Here is a 20,949-nt window from a genome sequence, read left to right as displayed (position 1 = left end):
CTTTCCTGCTTTTGTGGGCATCTTGGCATGAGTTTTTCATGGATATTGATGATTCCTGGGACTGCCTTTCAGTCACTTTGAGCTGCTTGGAAGAAAAATTAGTCAAGACTCTTCAGTCCCATGGAAAAGAAACCACCTCAAGCTGGTTTAAGCAAAAGTGGAACAGTATTCCAGGGTTCAGGGATGTCTTTCAGACTCGAGGAGGGGGTGCAGGTGGTGCCCATGAAGCTGAAGTGCAAAGCTCCCAGAACTTTCTGTTTCTTTTTTGTTCTTCGTATGTTTACTTAATTCCTTTCTTGCTTGCTTGCTTTCTGCCCAGCTCTCTCTCTCTGGCTCTGTGTTTCATGTGGTGGAATATGGCTTCCTCACAGTTCCTCAGTGTACCTGCTATGATTCTAAGTTACCAGTGGAATTTAGCTTGCTGCCTCTCTGACCCAGTTCCAAATTCTGAAGAAGGAATTAAGTTGGCCCAGCTTGAATTCAGGTTCTCCCCTGCCCTAAGTCCAATCAACAGAAAATCTGGTGGGTCATGAAGTACAAGCCGTATGGCCACGTTACCACGTAGATAGACAGGATAGGAAAACAGTTTCCAGAAGTCAGGAAGCCCTTGTGAGCTGGGCGGATACAACAAAAGGTGTCAACTACAACAGGGGGAATAGTCAATTAATTACTTTCCTAATTTCCCTGACACTTCCTTTCTTCCATTTTTTGGGGATGGGGAGGTAGAGTGTTGGGAGGCATTCCCAGCTGCTTTGAAAGTTGCAGCAGCTGCAGTCAGAGACAAGGCCTGGACCTCAGGCAGGCCACAGCGTGGGCCTGGGTTCCCACCAGCCCTTTGCAGCTAGCCTGTGCCCTGGCTTTTGAGAGGAGTCTGCCTGGCAGGGCCCTGGTCTGGTGCCCAGGGGGCCTATGTCAGCTGCTCTTCACAGCCTAGGGCCGGAACCTCATGTATTTGTATGTTTTACTTCCTCCATTTTAAAAGGGAAATATTGACCAAGATTGGCTTAGGGCATTTTTTTTTTTCTCTAATAAATGTGCAACACACAAACTTTGCACTGTATATCAAGTTCCTCTGAATATTACATGCCATGTAAGAAGTTTATGAGTTAGAGCCCCATCTCCCAAGTGACAGAATTCATTTTTCTAATGAAATGTTTATTGAATAGGGCAAGAGAAAGCAAGCACATGTGCTACTTATGCTAATCAGCACTTGATAAGTAGAATGCAATTTTCTCTTTAATCAACATAGTGCCCATCATGTTCAATTAGTAATGCACTAGTGACAGTCCATGCAGAGCTGGAAGGAGAGGAACAGCCAAATGCTGTTCAGGGATCTACAACCCGCCCGTACCACACCGCCCAACGCCAGACGAATGATTTCATGGTTAAAAGGAGCAGAACTCACCAGCCCATAATTTATTTCCAGTCCTTTCTGTAGATAGATACAGGGGCCACACTGCATGTATCACAACGTTCTTTTGGAAATGCAGTCCTTTTAAAATGAAGTTTATAAATAGTATCTTCTCATATTGAGCAACTTTCTGATAATAGCAGTGAGCCACTGAAATAGAAAGTACTTTCCATATGATACTTCCGTTAAGCATTATGTGTATGCTAATAGTAAAATTAGAAATAAAGTGAATAAAGAGATAAAAAAAAATTCCCTTATTTTTGATTCTGATGTTTTAGACCCTTAAAATTGTCCCTGATGCAAATATGCTGAATTTCCTAAAATGAGTGCTGTTTAAATATATTGTGAAGTGTACATAGCTACTTCCCCTAACTGCTATGTCCCTGTCCTAGTGGTTTTCTCTGAAACTAGTTCCGAAGAACAGACATTAAGTTCTTATTTGGACTGTTAATAAAATACCTAGCACAGTTTTTACAGACGCAAAGTTTCCTTAAACCAGTTCCACAAGAATGACTCAATAAAGAAAAGCATTTGGAATTGCTCCCTGGATGATGCTGAATTTACGAGGCGCTACTGGTTGACTTGACGTCAATGGATTAGGTTTCATTTTTATTTTTTTGGTTTAGTGGTAGAAGGAGCCTTGGTGGTGCAGTGGTTAAGAGCTAGGGCGGCTGACCAAAAGGTCAGCGGTTTGAATCTACCAGCCACTCCTTGGCAACACTATGGGGCAGTTTTACTCTGTCCTGTAGAGTCACTAGGAGTTGGAATCGACTTGATGGCAACAGGTTTGGTTTTTGGTTTTTACAGTGGTGGAAGGAGCCCAGGTACTACAAACAGGTGATCAACTGCTAACCAAAAGGTTGAAAGTTCAAACCTACGCAGGAGCTCCAAAGAGAAAGACCTGGTGATCTACCTCTATAGAGATTACACCCAAGAAAACTCTGTGGGCAACTCTGTCACATGAGTTGAAATTGACTTGATGACACCTAGCAACAACAGGTGATAGTGTATCCTTGAGCATGTTAATATTCAGACAAAAGTCCAAAACGATCACTCTATTTAATTTTACAATGTGCCTTTCCCTACTGTTAGTCTTAGCATATTAAAAAAAAAATCATTAAAGTTTTCCATTAGAGGGAGTTTATTTTTAACCTCAGATGCAGACAGTTGAGTTAATTGGGCTCTTTCTTCAGCCCATAGCACACCGTCATCATCCCCTAACCTTATTTTCATTTGCCGCCCCCCCCATTTCCATGGATACCCACACTAATGTAGGTTATGCTTTTCCTTGGATATGTAGGTATCCTTGAATGATACGCAGTGGGGAGTTTTTGAGATATGTGTATGTAAATAAGTCAAACCCAACCAAATAATGTTGTAATATGGATTTCATTCCAGTTCTAATTTTTCCCTCCACACTATTTTTAAGATCTGTCCATGTTGCTGTATGTATTTGTAGTTCACTGCGGTTGATCACTATGTAATGTTGTATACATCCACCTTATTTTTTGTCTAACTTGCTCCAGTTCTCCACTGTAATGAGAACGTTGCCATCGGCATCCTTGTACATGATCATTTTGGGACATGTGTGAGAATTTCTCCCAGATATACGGCAAATAGCGGCAGATTATATTCTAGCATCTCTGCACTGGGCTGCACATACTTCCCCGTGCATATGAGGCGTATCAGGTACACCTGGTCTCCAAAGTGACATCTTGGTTTTCTAACACTGTAAAGAGGTCTTTTGCAGCAGACTTGCCCAATGCAATATGTCGTTTGATTTCTTGACTGTTGCTTCAATGGGTGTTGATTGTGGATCCAAGTAAAATGAAATCCTTGACAACTTCAAACTTTTCTCCGTTTTTCTTGATGTTTCTTATTGGCCCATTAGTGAGGATTTTTGTTTTCTTTATGTTGAGGTGTAATCCATACTGAACTCTTTGGTCTTCATCATCAGTAAGCGCTTCAAATCTTTTTCACTTTCAGCAAGCAAGGCTGTGTCATCTGCATATCTCAGGTTATTAATGACTCTTCCTCTAATCCTGATGCCGTATTCTTCTTCGTATTGTCCAGCTTCTTCGTTTTTCCATTACTATGTTATATCTCAAATGACCCATCTTTTCTGCTCTGATTGTGATAACACATCTTTTATATACCAATGTTTTGGTACACGAGAGATGTGTCATATATTTGTATATAATTATACAATACTTATATATATCTATGTATATATATATAATTTTATTTCTTTTGGAGATCTCTGTTCTGAACCATTGGTCTATTTCTGTATACACACAACTTTTTTTTTTAAGCAGAAATTATTACTAAGTTTTTATTGTGTGTCTTCATATCTGATAGGGTGATTCCTGCTCCTCCCTCTGTTCTCCCTTTCGAAAAGTATTATAGCCATTCACGGATCTTTATTCTCCCATATTCAAGTTAGAGTGGCAACTTTTTTCAATAAAGTCTCCTGGAGTTTTGACTGGAATTTTATGAAATGTATAGATTGAGTTATGTTATCAGCTCCTCACTACAACTGGGCTCCAAGACTGTGCTTATATTATTCCACTGCCTCCAGCTGGCACTGGCATTTTTCTGCCTCAGGTAGTGATAGCATGTGCAACGATCCTCCCAGGGCAACGTAGGGACCAGATAGTGCACAGGTTTTTCGCATGCCTTTGACATCTGACCCGGTCTACTTTTGCATCCCTCCATTGCTTATACTGATATATCCAGGGAAGAACTGGGGTTTTTATGTTCTGGATTCAGCAGTTTCCTTCTTACCTCAGCAGCATTCACAGGGTTTGAGGTTCAGTGCAGGAAGCCACTATCCTGATTTTGTTTGCCATCTTGTCAGAACCAGATGTCATTCATTACAGTATTTGAAGTATATTTTCTCTGACTCCCCCTCCCCCCCAAATTAAAAAAAAAAAGCTCTTTATGGATTTTAAAGTAATTTCTCATATAGTAACTCTGTAAAATATGTAAGGCAGGTATTATCTTCGGAACGTTTATGTGATTTCCTTAAACTATAATGTTAGAAGGAAGCTAAGGTGGAACTAGAAATCCAAACATCTGCCTCCTGTTCCAGAAGAGAGGCTCTATAGTGAGGTAGAAAGACAAGGATCGAGAGTCAGCGGGTCTAGTTCTAATCTCCAGGCTGCCATTGCACCAGCACTGTGCCCTTGGGAGTCACCTGAGGTCTTCAGGCCTTGGTTTCCTCATGTCCTTAAAGCCCTTTCCAGCTCCAAAATTATGAGATTTCAAATACTCATGGGAGGAACCAGTGTTGCTTTATGGGAAGTTCAAATTTCTTTTTTTTTTTTTTTCCTAATGAACGTGCTAATGAAAAGTGAAGTAACCAAAAAAGCAATAGCCAGGAGGATTGGTACAGAGGTTATATTATTAACAAGTAAGCAACCAGAAAAAAAAAAAAAAACCCAAAACCAAACCCTTTGCTGAGGAGTCAATTCTGAACTGCCGATCTTTTCACTTAACCACTGTGCCACCAGAGCTCTTTAGCAACTAGAGGATAATGTGGTTAAATGATATGATTGCTAACCAAAAAGCTGGCAGTTCAAATGCACCAGCCACTCCTTGGAAACCCTATGGGACACTTGTACTCTGTCCTCTAGGGTCGCTGTGGGTCAGAACCGACTCAACGGCAATGGGGTTTTTTTTTTCCCCTAGTTGCTAAAGAAAAACTTTTATAAAACTTACTTGTTAATTACATAACCTCTACACCAACCCTCCTGGCCGTTGACTTCTTAGTCACTTCATTTTTCATTAGCACTTTCACCAGAAAAAAAAGAAAAGAAAGAAAAATAGAAAGTTGAACTTCCCATAAGGCAGCCTTGGTTCCTCCTGTGAGTATGTGAAATCTCATAATTTTGGAGCTGGAAAGGGCTTTAAGGGCATGAAGAAACCAAGGCCTGAGGGTGAAATTATTCCATGGGTTCCTATAATAGAAAATTAAACACTGCTCTTGAGGGGAAAGGGGCCAAGAATCATCCATGAGCTTAAAACAAAACCAGAAGGACCTATCTGCTATGGCTCTTACCAGTGATGCCTGTGCTGAAGAGATGGCAGAAAGGGAGAATGGATCCATATTTGATAGAGAAACAAAAAGAACACTGCCATATACAAAAGCCTTATACACTGCCTTATACAAAAGTATTTGGCTTAAGAAAAGAAGAAAAAAAAAATGAAGGGGATTGAGTAAAAGAATAAAGACTATAGTGTAAGAAGGCAACTCATTAAAGATCTTCTCCCATCCTGAAAATACATGCAATACTAAGATATAATTAATAATGGGAAGGTTGCTTTCATGGAGACAAGAACGCAGACTACAGAAACAACTGAAAAGCTTGGGAAAGGCCTGGAAGAACCAATGAAGTGTGATGAGTTGGTGCACTGGAGGCTATGAATTGAGAAACAGCAAAATTTAGAGCTAAATATAGTAGTGTACATAGGTGGTGGTGGTTGTTAGCTGCCATTGAGTCAGCCCTTCAACTCATGGCCACCCATGTGCTACAGAGTAGAACTGCTCCAAAAGGTTTTCTTGGCTGTAGTCTTTACAGAAGCAGGTCGCCAGGCCTTTTCTTCAGTAGAGACGCTAGGTGGGTTCAAACTGCCAACCTTTCAGTTAGCACCTCTTGTACCTTGGTAATATCCACATTTAATTAGGCTAAGAAAAACAAAGATGTTTCCTGTAGCGATTTTTGAGTCAAGTCCACACATTCCTGTTTATGATGCCTTCCTGCGCTTGCCTTTCATGGGATCAGTTTTCCAAAGACACATGAAACTATTCTTTACATAATTATGTATCTATAGTGAGTTCAACTCATTTGTCCACATTGGCAGACCAATTCATTCTCACAACATGTTTGCCAGAAATTTTTTTTTTTTTTGGTTTGTTTGTCTGTTTTTCAGTAATTATCCAGTTTTTAGTAGGACAGCATCTCAGTGCTGATATTTCACTCTTAAAAAATCTGTCGGGTAGATTAAACACGAAGATACTGAGAAATAAATTCCGAGCTCTAATTATAAAATCAAAATCTCCATAAAAGACAAAAATTCTATTGACTATAGGCTAGTTATAACAACGTTTTTTTTATCTGCACGTTGGTGAAGTCCCTAACCCAGAGAGACTAACCTGCTATACACATGAGAGTAATTTTGGCTACAACTCTCAATTTCTTTTCTTTTTGTAAGAAAAAATATATATATTTAATTTTATTATGCTTTAGTTGAAAATTTACAGTGCAAATTAGCTCCTCATTAAAAAATTTATACACAAATTGTTTTGTGACATTGGTTGCAATTCCTGCAATGTGTCAGCACTCTCCTTCTTTCCCATTACACCCCAGGTTCCCCGTGTCCATTTGTCCAGTTTTCCAGTCCTTCCTGCCTTCTCATCTTTGTTTTTGGGCAGGTGTTGCCCATTTGGTCTCGTACGCTTGATTGAACTAAGAAGCATGTTCGTCGCATGTGTTATTGTTTGTTTTATAGGCCTGTCTAATCTTTGGCTGAAAGGTGGACTTTGGGAGTGGTTTCAGTTCTGAGTTAGCAGGGTGTCCAGAGGCCATAGCCTTGGGGTTTCCTCCAGCCTCTGTCAGACCAGTAAGTGTGATCTCTTTTTGTAAACTTGAATTTTGTTCTACATTTTTCTCCCACTTTGCCTGGGACCCTCTATTGTAATCCCTGTCAGAGTGGTCACTGGTGGTAGTTGGACACCATCTAGCTCTCCTGGTTTCAGGCTGGTGGAGGTTGTGGTTCATGTTGTCCATTAGTCCTTTGGACTAATATTTTCTTTGTGTCTTTGGTTTTCTTCATTTTTCTTTGCTTTGAATGGGATCGGACCAATAGATGTATCTTAGACGGCCACTCACAAGCTTTTAAGACCTCAGATGCTGCTCACCAGAGTAGGATGTAGAACATTTTCTTTATGAACTATATTATGCCAGTTGACCTAGATGTCCCCTGAGACCATGGTCCCCAGTCCTCAACTCCAGCAACTCATTCCCTCAAGGTGTTTGGATGTGCCTAGGAAGCTTCTACGACTTTGCCTTGCTCAACTTGTGATGACTTTCCCTATATTGTGTATTGTCTTTCCCTTCACCAAAGTTAACACTTGTCCACTGTCTAATTAGTGATTTTTGCTCTCTACCCTTCCCCTCCCTCATAACCATAAAGATTGTTTTTTCTGTGTGTAAAATTTTTCTTGGGTTTTTATAATAGTGACCTCATACAATATTTATCCTTTTGTGGTTGACTTATTTCCCTCACCATAATGCCATCCAGATTCATCCATGTTGTGAGATATTTCATGGATTCATCATTGTTCTTTATTGCATAGTATTCCATTGTGTGTATATACCCTAGTTTGTTTATCCATTCTTCCGTTGATGGGTGCTTAGGTTGTTTCTACCTTTTTGCTGTTGTGAATAATGCTGCAATGAACATGGGTGTGCATATGTCTATTCATGTGGTGGTTCTTATTTCTCTATGATATATTCTTTGGAGTGGGATTGCTAGATCATATGGTATTTCTATTTCTAGCTTTTTAGGGAGGCCAATTTCTTCGACGGTTAAGCCTTTAAAGTGTGGTATGGATTACAAAACAAGAGTCTGGGGTGTCTGATAGCTCAGATTGTAAACCTTAGCTTTCTACCTTCTATACTCAGTTTTCTATATTTTTCGTGGAGTCTCTGGGTGGTGTGAATGGTTAAAGCACCTGGCTGCTAACTGAAAGGTTGGCCATTCAAGCCCACCCCGACGCATCTCAAAAGAAAGGCCTCGTGAGTCTACTTCTGAAAAATCACCGCTGAAAACCGTTTGGAGCACAGTTCTACTCTGACACACGTGGGGTCTCCATGAGTCGGAATTGACTCAATGGTAACTGGTTTTTTTTTTTTTTGGTTTATATTATTTGTGAGTACTTTTGGGTAGTTAAATCTCTGAGAGTTTCCAAAGTGTTATTCTACAATATTACTTCTTCATGATGCAATTGAAAAAAATCCATGGGAGTAGAAGACTCAGTAAGAAAAGGACTCTGGCGCCCTGGAATTATGGAAGACCCTATAGCCAGACTCCTGCCTACCTCTGAGGCCTCATCTAGCACTAGGCCCCCTTACTCCCAGTGTTGCAGTCACTGGTCTTCTTTCAGTTCCTTAAAAGAAGTTGTTCTCCCTCATCTGAGGAACTTTGCCCAGCGACCTGACCTCCACGTTCCCTCCTGTCCTTCTTCCAGGTATTTCCTACCCCTTAAGATTTCAGCTCAGATGGCCCTCCCCAAACCCTGGTACCCTTTGTTTTCTGGCACCCTGCAGGCAGGAACCCCATTGTTTTCACACACCCTTGTTCTCTCAGCCCCAGTGCAGTGCCCGGCTATCGTAGGAGCTTGAGAAGTTCTCAAGTGAACGAATGAACAAGGTTCCTGTGACACAGTCAGCCTGCTTCAATAAAACACCTTAGATTTTGAAAAAATAGGACTGGAAGGGACCTCAAGAAACCATTTGATTCCTTCCCCAGTCTTTAGAAGCTGGCGGTGAGTGGGTAGAAGAACACATCCTAAAACAATACGTTAGAGCATCTATTAAATGACCAAATCTGCATAACGGATCAACTAGGAATTTCCAGCCTTTTGAACAGAAGTTGCGAGGGAACATAGGTAGGTAAATTGTCAGCTACACTGTGGTTGCTGTATTCACCTGTGAGCAGAAACCTTGATTCTTTTTATCCACAGCAAGGCAGAGTGTCCTGGAGACATACAGTCTTGTAGGTACCTGTTTGTGAAGCTGTGAGCCTATTGACCTCTAGAACCACAGGCTGCTGCTAGTCCATTATTCTGATTATGGGTGTTGTTGTTTGTTTAACAATTGCTGAGTCACTGTAGAGGCAGTTGTGGTTCTTTAAATTGTTCTACTGAGGGGGAAAAAAGAAACATTTTCCGTAAAGAAAAACAAACAAGCGAGCATTTAGAAATGGCATTTCTTGCAGTATGATGCTTTTCTAAGATGTCCTAGTAATGGAGGCAGCTCTGTCATTAATATCCCATTTTCAAATCGGTGTCATGTGAGGCCTGTGTATATCAGCTCTGGTTACTCTCTAACCTTGAAAGGCCTATTTTCTTCTCTTGCCAACTCTTCTGTGAGGCTTATCAGGAAGAGAGGATTGCTATTGCTGTCTAGTGCCCATAATTAATCCTGGAGACAGTGAGGATTTAGGACCACTGATTGTGGCTGACTTCAAATTAAAAAGTCACTGTTAGCGTGTGAAACAGACACCGTATGTTATAAATGAAGCCCTTGAAAGACGTAGACTGTCAAGATAATTCATGTGGAAACACAGGTTGCACGTAGAGGAGGTGTTTTTACATATGCCCATTCATTCACACTTTTCGGAGATGTTACAGGACACACAAACATGGATGACACACTGTTTTCCCCAGTGCAGTTGGTCCCCAGAAAATGTTTATGATTTTAAACGTGAATGTAGTACAAACCCTAAATTACTAGTTATGAAAGTTGTCTCCTTATCATCAATGTGGCGAGTACAAACAACAGCAGACACTGGTCCGATTGGTTGGTGTAATCCAGTTGCTGAGTTGAGCCTCTTTTCTCGTTCCTGCCGTGACTAATTTGTGGTTTCACGAAGTGTTTCTGAATGTCAGACGCATCAATTATAAGAGATGGGCAAGATACACAAGGAGAACCCTAAAGGGGGGTGGGGGCAGCTAAAAAAACATTTAGAAGGAGCTAAAGTATTGACTGTAGGCAAGGGTCTTCCCGTGTGTTTACAAGAGTAATTCTATTTAAGAAGGCAGCCGGATTATTTCCCAAATAAAGAAGAAACTATCTGTCCACTACCAATTAGAACCACAGGCCATGCAGTTAGCGTCCTCATTTCTTCTTATTACTAACTGGTCCTCTCCTTTCCTTCAGCCAGCCTTTGAGATAAACACAACAATGGCGCCTTCCTCCTTCTGTAGGTAGACATTGGTGCCTTAAGGGGAAGGCTGGATTACGTGTTAAGAAACAGCTTCTCTAAAGGTGTTTATTTTCTATGGCTATCGTGATTTTTCCCCCTTCTGCAACTTTATTATATACGCTTTTGTTGTCATGGATGAACTCTGTTGTTTCTGTAAAAATAACAATAGCCCTGAAGATTAGGGTTGCATTATATGGGCCTAGCAGCCCAGCAGAGTTTTTTATTTTATCGGTCCTATAAATTCCTGGCATCAGGCCTCTTTACTCCTAGTAATTAATCTTTTTTCATAAATGCTGTCACATTTAGAGCATTTTATTAAGTTTCTGGTCTCTAAATTTCCTGCATGTCACTCCCTTGCCTCATTAGTATCAGAAATAAAAATAAAACAACAGCAAAGCAACCAAATAGATGGATCTTTCCAGTTCAGATTTTCATTTTGTACCGAGGACTGTCATAAAATCTAGATGCAAAGGCCATCATTCTCATCTTGATAAATACTGTTCCACGTTTTCAAGCCTTGGCCATGATTTGTTTTGATTTTCTTATCCTCATGGTTTCTGCGGGTGTTTGTCAGGTATAAGCAGCTTCCAAATGGGGAAGGGAAACTTGCTTCTTTTAGTCTCTCAGTCCCTTGCCAAAATAAAAGGGCTAGAGAAGGAAACAGTTAACATGCTTGGCTGCTAACCAAATGGTTGGCAGTTCGAGTCCACCCAGCGATAACTCGAAAGAACTGGCCATCTACTTCTGAAAAACCAGTCACTGAAAACCCTATGGAGTATAGTTCTGCGCTGCCACATGTGGGGTTGCCATGAGTTGGAATTGACTTGATGTCAACTGGTTTAGAGATAGAAGACCCCGTTCTGAAGGAAGTTTGTTCACTGCCGTTGGACTGGTCTTTCAGTGCAGCTGATAGGACTGAATCTTGTCCCTTCTGCCTCTTTTGGGATTGGGGTTGCACTGGCGTGTGGTGATGTGAGCAGCTTTTTTCTTTGGCCCACTAACCTAATTGCAATAGGGGAAGAAAAATATTTTCATTACCCTCTCCCCCAGAATATAGAACTCTTCAAAGGGAACCTGGGAGGGTGGTTAGCCTCTTAACCCTAATTTCCCTACCACTACCTCAGCTTGGCTGTGCATCACAAAATTAGTCTTTAGTCATCCAACATAGTGGCACCAGGATTGTTGTTGGTTTTGCTTTTAAAAATCATTTCATATGGTAAACCCAGTGATTATTTCATGCTGTTTAAGCTATATTTGTAGTCTTTGATCACGCATAAGTAGACTCAAGTTAACTGCGGATAGAATGACTATATTGTTCTCGGGGTTTCATTTCCTTTTTCCCCTTTTCCATCTTTAAGGACCCTGTGCCTAAGAGTTGGCATCCAGAAATTTCATTACTACATTACAACGTGCCTTTGTTTTTTAATTGGTTCAAGAATACCCATTTGCATGACAAGCAACATAATTCAGTCAGAAAAATCTGTTGTATGTAGGGAATGCGTAGTATATACTTATTGCATTTTATAAATTACTGATTATTTAAAAATTTGAAAGACGCTGGATTGGCAAAGAATACCAAAGAGAAGGAAAGAGTGGTAGTCATTGCTGATTATTGTTATTTTAACACAGACTGGTTTCTCCTTTCCTTCCTCCCCCTTTATTTTTCTTCAGGAGTCCGTTTCTATCAGCCACTTCTTTCTGCACCTTGCTTCCCAGCAGGAAGACACTGTACTTCCACAAGCGGGGGCCAAAAATGGGGCAAAATAGCTTTTGAAGAGTAGCGTCAAATATATTCAAGTGCCTTTCTAAATATATTTCAAGATGAAGTAATTAAGGCTTGTAAAGCGCTTGGAAAAAATAAAGTACCATGTAAGTGCTAAGTAATAAAGAATAATCATAACAGTAAGGGTGAACTGCTAAATCTTTCTTCTTTTTTTTCCCCCTCTAAGAATTTTCATTATTTCAGATTTGGCTCCTGAGTATAATTCTTTTATTTTTAATGAAGAACTGAGGCTGGAAGTAATAATAATAATAATAATAAGATTAAAAAACAAAAAAGGCTTGCTTAGTGACTTAGGCAGATCAGCCTCTACCCCTACTTCTCTGCCCGCCCCACCCCCATCCAGTAAAGAAGTGTCATCCTGATGGGTGGCTGCAGAGGGACGTGACCCAGAGCTCTCTCCAAAGGAAACCCTTGTCCCTGTTGGTCTCAGCAAGGCCAAATATGGCTACTCGTTCAACCCAATAATCGACTTATTGAGGCATTTTTATGATTTATTTTGTATTTTTATGATTTGTGTCATTTTTTGATAAACCTGAGACCACCTGCAGCGATTGCAACTATTTCCCATTATCAGTGGGATGTTTTATCCCCAAAACCCTGATTCTGTCCCGTTGATGACTTTTATAACAATCTGACTGCCATTGATGTCTTGATGTTCTCTTTGTGTGACCCTGCTTATGAAAATGTGTGTGTGTGTTTTTTAATAGGACGTATATATTAGTTACTATCAGCACTTATTTTTCACTTTCTCCAACCGTTGGAAGAAGAGCACATCTGCTTGTGTGTACATCCTTAGCCCTGTCTGTCTGGAGATCTCAAAACCTTGCACAGGTTAGAACTATGATCCCTATGGTTTTGTGCTCACAGGTACACAGACTACACACGTGGTTTTGGATGGATCTAATTTGAATACCTGGCCCTGGAACTGGCAGATTTTCAGCCTGTTGTCTGGATATGCGAAATAAGGCTTAGTGATGCAGATACAAAATTGTCATTTGTCTTTCACTTTCTTCCAAACAAGGGCCTCAGCAACCTTACTTTAAATGTAGAATGTGATAGAATTAATGTTTCCCAGACTTTGTCTGTGTTGCGCCACATGACATGAGAGGGAAAAGAAAAATGTCACGTGGCTGACCGTTGTGTGGTAGACCTTCCAGTTTGGGGATGGAGAATTAAGATGCAGCAGAAACTTCAGATAAACAACAGCAGCAGCACAACAAAATGATTCTGTATGAAAGTTGTTTTTTTTTTTTTTCCTTTTTAAAAGAATGGCTCCAGAAACTCTCTTTAATTGAGGTTAATTTGTGTGCCTGTAGAGCTTAACACATTAAAGAGAAAACTCAGTGAGATTCTACTTCACGATTCAGAGACTCTACAGCAGAACTTCAGAGGTATAGACATTCTTAGATGCTACATCTAGAATATCATCCATAGTGGAAAAAACTTTAAAGGCTTTGAACCTGGGTGGATGAAAGATGAGTAAAAGAGCAGAAATAAAGTTAAATTACTACCCTGTCCCAGGTGATTTTCTAATCTAGCCATAGTACATTTATCTGGCTCTCGGTGTTTTTCATTTTTTAAAATTTGAATTTATTCTTGTTATTCACATATATATCAATTTTTCACTTTGTTTACCCAGTGTACCTTCTACTCAACTAAGGTAGCCTTCTGAAGCCAGAGATATTTCATACTCAGCCCCACAAAAAGCTACATATGATATAGAATTCAAAGAGGAAATGTTCAAAGATTCTTCAATTGGAAAATGGGAGGTACTGGGAGGTACCTCAGAAGAATTTGAAATTTTTCTATAAATCCTATACCCAAAGCACCATTAGAATTGAGACATCATACTTCATTGTTAAGAAAATTATAATTCTTTCAAGCCTCTAGAGATAGCCCCAGAACAATCTAGAATTCAGGTTTCTGTACCACCTTAAACACTTTGTGGCCTTTTCTTTATTTATAAACATATTTATCCTGAGTAAGAGGTTTCCTTCATGTGTGGTAGTGGGAAACACAGGTGATTTTAACCAGAGGAGGAGACCCAAATAGTCTGATAATTTAAAATTACGTGAGAAAGTTTTGAGTCTACAGTAAAAGTCTAAAAGACAAAGTGAAGAGTTCTTTGTTTGAATCCTAACTCTACTGATGAATTTTTTTTTCCATGTGACTTTGGTAAAATTGCTTATTCCTTGTAATGCTTTGTTGCATTAGTCAGTTGTAGTGTTAAAAAAGGTGTGATGAGGATAAACAGTAATTGCTTGTAAAAAATTTATTTGGATGTGATGTTCTAGTAATTAAAAATAGCCTTTAAGAAAATAAACCTAGTTTAAAAAAAAACCTTCGTGAGTTATTTTATGTTAAAACATAGAATTGATATATAAAATCATTATTCATAGAATAAATTATAAACATTCAGAACGGTGAAGTTATAGCTCTTGTCTGTATTTTTAAAGGTGTAAGTAGATCTGGGTATGTGGTAAAACATTTTTTTAATTATATTTGTGTCAGTTTTCTAGAAAGAAAGTTAACTTTTTTCTAGACTACTATAAAAATATTTAAAATCAGTAAGTATAATTTTTGTCTACACTAACTTTTTTTCTTACAAACTTTTCAGGATTCTGTAAATTGTGAGTTTAAGAAGACATGAGTGTAGGACTAATATACTTGAAATAAATTGGTATATTAAAGAGATACGGCAAACAGCTCAAGAACCAGAACAGGTTTCCTCCTTTATCTAGCTTTTTTTCTTACCAAATGTAGTTTTTATTAAAATCTGAGTTGAAGCAAGTATGGATATGAAACATAGTTACCACATATCCTTTTGAAAATAGGTTAGGATGAGGGAAGAGAATAAAAATATCAAAACTTGAATTTCCAAAAATATGTAACACCTTTATAAGTTTTCATAGTGAAACACAGTTTGGGAAAACCCTTTATCATGATATAAAAAAAAAACAAACCCTAAAAACCAGAACCCGTTGCCGTTGAGTCAATTCTGACTCATGGCGACCCTGTAGGACAGCAACTGCCCCATAGAGTTTCCAAGGAGCAGGTGGTGGATTTGAACTGCCAACCATTTGGTTAGCAGCTAAGCTCTTAACCACTGCACCACCAGGTCTCTCATTATAACTTACCAGAACAATTCTTCAGACAAGTGAACACTTGTTATTTGTAGCAAAGGACCTAGACTCTAAAAGAAGTTACACTCAAAGTAGAGTTCTCAAGTATAGGCATTCATGTTTTTACAGAAATATGTGAAATTCGTCAGTAAGAAAGTCGGCACATTACAGATTGAAGGAGCAATACAGTCAATAATTTACTCCAGGCCTAATACATTTACTTCTTGTTGGCCTTCGTTCCTCTCCTTCAAATACTCAAAATCCTCAATCAATTTTAATTAGGTCAGTTGGAAACATCATTAAACTTTGGCATTTTTTGTGAGTGAAAACCTGAACACCTTCATTTGCTTTTGAGGCCTTTTGGATTCTACCTTTGTCCAAGGGAAGGGCCCTCCCTGGGCAGGACCAATTCCTGGGAGCTTTTTGAAAGTGCTTATGGGCAACTGGCATTGAAGGCATGGTGGCAGAATTTGTGAAGGGCCCCGAACAGATTGTATAACTGTTGCACAACTAATGTGTACACGTGTGTCACTAATTTAATTTTAATTTTACTGTATTCACTGGTATAAGGTTCTGCAGCTGTCATGTACCCATCATCTGTCACTGAACTGTCACTAAGCCATGCTGGGCTAAGACAGGATTATAGACGATGAACTGCCATGTGCTCTAAATCTTCTTATTTGCCTAGCCTGGAAGGTATGCCCTGTAAAATTTGATTGGCAGTGTGCTCTATGCTGGCCATTGACTTTTGAAGGCTTTTTCTATTGGTTCTTTGAGTAGTTCTCAGCGGCTGTATTGACCATCACCTGCCGATGCCTGCACGTGCCTGACCTCCAACCTCCACCTCTCATCTTTTCCCCACTTGTTTGGTTACTAGCTCAGAGGCTGCAAAATAGGCCCTGTCGGTCTGGTGGCACGTGCAGTATATAGGGCATATGGCTGACTGGTTGTATGCAGAAGAGGATAACCGAAGCCAAGCAGACCCGGCACTGTTATTACAGCAGATGGGGGAAGCGTGGCATTCAATATTTAGACAGATGCCACCTCCTTATTCCACCTGTCTGGAAGTTGGACATTGTACAGAATGAACTGTCTGCTTAATGATGAAGGAAACAAAGGGCACATTTATGAAGCGCAGCCGAGCGGCGTATTTACTGAGCATTCACAATGCAATTGTTGACCATAACAATAAACATGAACTGCTCCTGGTCAGAATGGTCGGTACGTGCACACAATCACAGTAGGAGCAAGGACTGGCTACTTTTTACCAGCTGCTTTGGTGTCTTTAATTTTGATGATTGGGGACAATAGATAAGAATAGGACTTGAGGTTAGTGACAATGTCTAGAAGAATGAGGTTTTTCTCAAACGGTGCCCATGCTCCTTTAAAATCCCCCAAATAAGTGTCAATTTCCTCTCTGTTTTGCATGTTTCTCAAAAATTCTGTCCTTTATTTTCTCATCTGTGAATGGCTTCTAACCAAGCAGAAAGCAAAGAGATTATCTTTGTAACTGCTACTATTTTCAAGTGTTTGGCTTCAAAGTGAATGTATCTTCTTCTAGTTAAATTCATGTAATACTGATGATGCTGAACGATTGAGATTTATAAATTTAGCTAGAAATGAGAAATGACAGAGCCTGATCTTTGAGGATATAGATTTTTTTTCTGGAAGACCATTCAGTGTGGCCTTTTTGTATACTTTAAGATGTAAGTTGTTTTATCCCTTCCTCAGAGATTAATTTTGGGATTTTTTTTTTTTTTTGGTTAATATTAGTCTTTATGTGTAAGGTTGTTTCACATTTTATCAGTAGTCAGCAAAGGGGAAAAAGCACTACGTACCAGTGTTGAAATGCCCACGAACTCCTTAGTGAAATAGAAGTTAACTAGTGTGTTAAGAAGCAAAATAGTCCTTGAGTTAAGGCATCTAGTATTTATTTATTATAACTATAAGCACAAGATGGAAGCCTTCTTTCACAGGGATATAGTAAATGGAATTCTCCAGGTCAAAAATGTTGAAGGCCATAGTTTACAAAAGGTAATCAAAGCTTAAACTTTTTCCAGAAGGATAACAGATCATCCTGCTTTAGAACTGACCTGTGTGATTAGGCGGAACACTGTGTGAAAAGATTTCTTGATAACCATTACCAGGTGCATTGCTGATCTAAAAACCCCAGAATTATTATTTTTAGGACACCACCAATAAACAGCCCTGGATGAATAAATAACAGACACATCTGAAGGTGGGGAACTTTTTGTTTTGTTTGCACCCAGGCCTAATATTGGGGGGAAGCATTCTTTTTTGGTTCATTTTTCCTCAGTGATTATTTCACATTAAAACCCCATCTGATGAAAGGCATATGAATGCGAAGGGAGGTCATTCGTAACTGAACAACCTAGGACTCGTGAGGTTAATTACAGATATTAGTGCCACTGTTCTTCAGCTTCTTGCCCTCAAGAAGCCTCTAGCTTCCAAATGACCTGGCTCCAACAAAGAGACTCTCTTTAGCCCATTAACTGATTGATAAAAACGTGAGTGTTTAGAATGAGTCTAATTAAATCACCGAGCCTTACAATTACTAGTCCATTTGGTAGCTGTTGGGAGATGGGTAACCTCAGCTGGCATTGTAGAGGAATAAAAGATAAAAAGAAAAGGGAGCTTAACCAAGATCATTTTGAAAGCTGTTCATTTGAAGACAAAGTACACATTTCCCTGAAATGTCTACATTTGCTACTTCAAATGCATCCCTTTCTGGGGTAGCACAGTTTCTGAAAAAGAAAGTCATGTCTTTTTTATTCTTTAAGAGCGGGCATGCTCCACTTTGCCTAATAAAGTTACATGAGTGGCTGGGGAATTTTTCTCTGCTTTAACATTAAGCGAAGTTCCTTTAGAGCTTGGAACATTGAAGTTTGTCAGTGAACTTTTGTTTAAGGACCAGCAAATGTCTTGAATAATAGCCCAGAGTGGGCTCCCAGACTGAGTTTGTTTCTATCTCAGTGTTAACCACAGCAGCCCTGGTTCCTGGCTTTTGATGAAGGCTGGAGCCTGGCTGGGCCCTGGGTGGAGGGTTGAGAACCACTGAGCTCAGCAGTGGCAGGCTCAGCAGAGCATGCACAGAGAGTCCACTGCACAGCCCAGGCAGGGGCTTTTGTCCCTAATTAAGAGAAGTTCGAAGGCTCATAAGTGGAGGATACCACAAGGATTATATAATATTTCTCACTTTGAGTTTTTAAAACAATTTTTAAATCAATAGGCCAAAGAATTTAAAAAAGGGGAAACATTTCTAAAGATCTGTGGAGTATTTTTCTCCATTTTTAAAAAAATACTCTGTGACCAAAAAACGAATTCATCCTGACTTATCAGCTAATTTAGGCTGATTATCAGGCTTGAATGAAACAGGTAACAATGGGTTGGAGAGAAACTGGATAAAAGGCCTCTACTCTCTGTAATGTCTTTATAGTAGATGGTCATACAAATAAAAATTGTGGCTTCTTGAATGAGAATTAGTACCCGTGTACTTAATCAGGAAACCCTGGCGGTGTAGTGGTTAGGAGCTACGGCTGCTAACCAAAAGGTTGGCAGTTTGAATCCACCAGGCACTCCTTGGAAACCGTATGGAGCAGTTCTGCTTTATCCTATAGGGTCGCTAGGAGCCGGAATCTACTCGGCGGCAACGGGTTTTTTACAGGTACTTAATCAAGTATTTTTGCATTTACCGTTAGCACTGAGAATTGTTACTTTTTAAAGTGTTCAGATAATGCCTAAGCAACAGTTATCTTGCCAGTTTTTGTGAGTCGAAAGGATTAATATAAATATCAGCACATGACAATTCTCCCAAGGAGCATTCATTGCCAGCGACATTAATATTGATAAATGATGGACCTGTCCATACACTCTGCATTAACAGATCCCTAAGAAAAAAGTGCGAAAGCACATTCTACTTTTTCATCATTTACTCCAGTCTCCAAGAGGATGTCTTCTCTTTCTGGTTGCCCTGTCATTCAGCTCATGCTAATTAGTGAGTGGACCAGAACTTCAGCAGACAGTTTGGTTGCAGGTGTATTCAAACCAAGGGAGATTTAATTACTTGCTAATTGCCTGGTGTCCAAGGTAACATAATATTATAGTTGCAAATGCTATGGTATTAATCCATCTGAAGGAAGTGTAACGTGCCTCAGCCTCCATATTCAGAGACTCCTGGAGGAAGCTGTTGGCACTGCTACAAGTGCGACAAGGATGGGCGATCATGTGTTTTATGTTCACCATTAGATACCCAGCATCTGGCATCCTGCAGGACACATAGTAGACGCTCAGTAAATATTTATTGAATAAGTGAGTATGAATGAAAGTAAGCCAAATACAAGTACAGTTGTGAATTCTCTGAGCACTGACAGTAAAGTGTTAACTGAGGATGTAAAAAACAAAAGTGAAGGGAAAAAGAAAGAAAACTGACGTTTCTTGAGTAGGTTCTGCAGGCCAGGGACTACAGTTTACCTAAATTATCTCATTTTATCTTCTCAAGAGGGTCATGTAGTTATTAAGACCATGGACTTCGGATGAGCAAGCTCTGGGTTCACATCTCAGTTTTACCTCTTACCAGCTATGTGCCCGTGGCTAATTTAATTAGCTCTTCTAAACCTCAGTTTTCTCATCTATAAAACGGAGGTGTGGGAATAAAGCTTAACTCAAGAAATAGTTGTGAGAGTCGGATAAGATGATATATGAAATATCTAGCATTTTATTGCTTTTAAAAAAAGGCTATATATTATTGCTTTGGTGTGCTTTTTATTTTTTTAATGCTGTATAAAGTAGGCATTACAATTGCCATTCTGCAGAATGGACACAAGCTCAGAGAGGTTATGTAATTTGCCCAAGGTCCCAGAGCTAGCAAGTGGCAAGCAGAGAAGTGTGACTCTTTCCATTACATCAGGGTGCTCCAAGGGTATCTGTCATCTGAATAGATGTGGCTTGATGACACTGGTTCTGCAGTGCTAAAATTACTCTCTCACAGTAATATTGGCACTTTGGAAAGCTACACTGAATTTTGAAGACCAGCATACAGCATGGAAATAATAAATCTCCAACAAATGTTATGGATTGAAATGTTGCTTGCTGTCTGATCCTGATCCTGGGATTGACACGTGGAGAGAATGGGTGATGAAACTGTCATGAAATTTCTGCAGTTACCTGAAGTCAAGTAGCCAAAACCAGATGAATGAAGGAAAAGTTTTAACGGAACATTGAATTACAAATTAAACTCCACATCCTGTTATTGAACGTGAGGGAGAATGCGTCTGCTAAGAGGCCAGCCTGTCACCTACCTTTAGCAATGGAGTGCCCTTTGTGGCCAAAAGTGATGTTGTATTTTGAGCCCAGCTTCAGGCCAGCCTTTAAGTGCCTGTGGTACAAAAAGCACTAGTATTTATTTGTTAACCTGATTGGCCATACCCAGAACTCTCTGATATCATCTTTGATTATGAAGGACAATGGCTCATTTAACTTGAGGGATAAATGCTTGGGAATCAAGAAACCTAGATTTTTTGCATATATTATTTCTGACCCTGGCTTTGTATAGTTCCATGAACTGGAATAGACCAAGTTTATTCTTTCTTTCAGAGCTGACTCTGCACGAAAGTTACACTTGA

The sequence above is a fragment of the Elephas maximus genome, chromosome 10, assembly GCF_024166365.1.
Source record: "Elephas maximus indicus isolate mEleMax1 chromosome 10, mEleMax1 primary haplotype, whole genome shotgun sequence".
NCBI classification, from domain to species: Eukaryota; Metazoa; Chordata; class Mammalia; order Proboscidea; family Elephantidae; genus Elephas; species Elephas maximus.
The sequence above is the reverse complement of the archived record's forward strand: the minus strand, read 5'-3'. Positions refer to the sequence as shown.